At 33.3% G+C, this 2,070-nt stretch overlaps 1 pseudogene; it reads left to right on the forward strand.

The window, feature by feature from the left end:
• The first annotated feature begins 1,588 nt into the window (after positions 1–1,588).
• LOC113926062 lies at positions 1,589–1,689 on the forward strand (annotated as a pseudogene).
• Positions 1,690–2,070: the final 381 nt, after the last annotated feature.

A 2,070-nucleotide genomic window follows, 5' to 3' on the forward strand; every position in this document is an offset into this window, starting at 1 on the left:
GAAAATGTGACAGAATTTAAAAGAATCACCAGGGGATGACTTGGAGTCTGAAAGGATCTTCCACTTTAAGAAAAAGTCATTTTATTTTCCACTCAGAAAGCAATTTCCTATTTTTAAAACTGCATGTCTAGCTTTGGCATTAAACTAATATGTATTGATTCCTATCTCTCTGGTTGTACTAGAGAATATTGATTCATATGTTAAAAAAATTATCAACACCCTTATCACAGTGTTTCTGAAATTAATATTTTAACATTTTCAAGAAAACACTAATCTATTCAATCAGCAGATTAATATTCTGACCTCAAAATTCACATTTGCAGAAAAAAAGGTAGAGAGAAGACCTCAAGAATATTATAGAATTTTGTCTACTCCTTAACTTTTCCACTTTCTGTGCAACCATTTTTCTTTTGTGTTCATATTAATGAGAATCTTCAGTACTATGTGGAACAATTGATAGATATTGGACATGCATGCTCAGAAAAGTAAAATATTTTTCTGTGTGATATAAGTAAAACAAAGCATTTTATTGTATGATGTGCCAGGTTCTAGCCATTTACTGTTAACTTATTTATTCTTCCAGTTACATATATAATTTTATACTTGGAAAACAGGTACAGAGACTCTAGGAGATTTTATATAAGTAACAGTTAACAAGTGCTAGAGGTAAATTCTGAATCCAGGAAATTAGCTTCAGAGTCTCCTTTTTACTCATAACAAAACAGTGTGTGTTATACTGAACAAATGTTGTGGTATTAAATAAATACTTCCATCATGGTCATGGTGGTGATGATTTGTAGTTTTTTTTTTAATTAAAATAAGAACTGTTTTAAAGAATTTATTTGGCTAGGATTTGGTGAAATTATGAAGGAAGAGGAAGAGGAGAAGAGAAAAGGAAAGAATAGGAAAATGAAGGAGGAAGATGAGGAGGAAAAGGAAGCGTAAAGTCAGGAGGATCATGAGGTGGAGGAGGAGAGAGCATCACACCCCGTTAACTAGAGCTGAACCAATGTTTGTTTATAGCTCACATCTTATATCAAGATTCAAGACTTATTTCTCATGCCTTATGTGGTTAATAAACTGATTATCTCATATACTACAAAAACATACAGAGACCAGTTTAATGAATGAGTCTCAGAATTAGAGACCCTTAGAATCTTTTTTTTTTATTGTATTTATCCTTTTTTGCCTTTCATGTGATGATGGAAGAGAGCTCAAAAAACATAAAACATCTAGCTCTGATGAACTCAATTCTGGCAGTGGACATCTGGGAGTAACAGTTTTCAGATATTTTGGGTTAATTAACAGTTCTGCTGATGAGGACAAACTCACTTCAATCCTGATGGATTAGCTAGCATTGAAGAGAATCCTGTTCTCTATACAAATTTAACCACAAACAGTCACATCACATGCAGTATAATGGTTTTGGTGTGCACAGAGATTATAATATGAATAGTTCAGTAAAATTTATTACCTGACAAAAAGAAGAATGTGAAATAATTTGGTGAGGTCATTTTAAGGGTTGAAGTACTATACCTCCAAAAAAAAAGAATCCATACATTTTATATATGAAAAAACATATAGAGTTCTGACTTCGGCAGCAGGTATACTAAAATTAAAACAATACAGAGATCAGCATGGCTCCTGAGCAAGGATGACACGCAAATTCATGAAGCGTTCCATATTTTTAAAAAATAAGATGAAATCAGAGAGGAAAACAAACCATAGGAGACTCTTAAGTATAGGAAACAAACTGAGGGTTGCTGGAGGGGAGGGGGGATGGGGTAACTGGGTGATGGGCATTAAAGAGGGCACTTGATGTAATGAGCACTGGGTGTTATCGCTAAACTTTACCTCTGAAACTAATGATGCACTATATGTTAACTAATTGAATTTAAATTAAATATATATATATATATATAGGTAGATATAGATACATGTTGTGCTACAGTTTGCATTATCACTTATCCTATGCATCTCCACCACAAAGGATCTGAAACCAAACTTGACCTTTTAAAGTCTTCTTCTCAGAGAAACACGTGATTGTCAGCCCATGCTTTTTCCTTGGTT

The sequence above is a fragment of the Zalophus californianus genome, chromosome 2 (genome assembly GCF_009762305.2).
Source record: "Zalophus californianus isolate mZalCal1 chromosome 2, mZalCal1.pri.v2, whole genome shotgun sequence".
NCBI lineage: Eukaryota > Metazoa > Chordata > Mammalia > Carnivora > Otariidae > Zalophus > Zalophus californianus.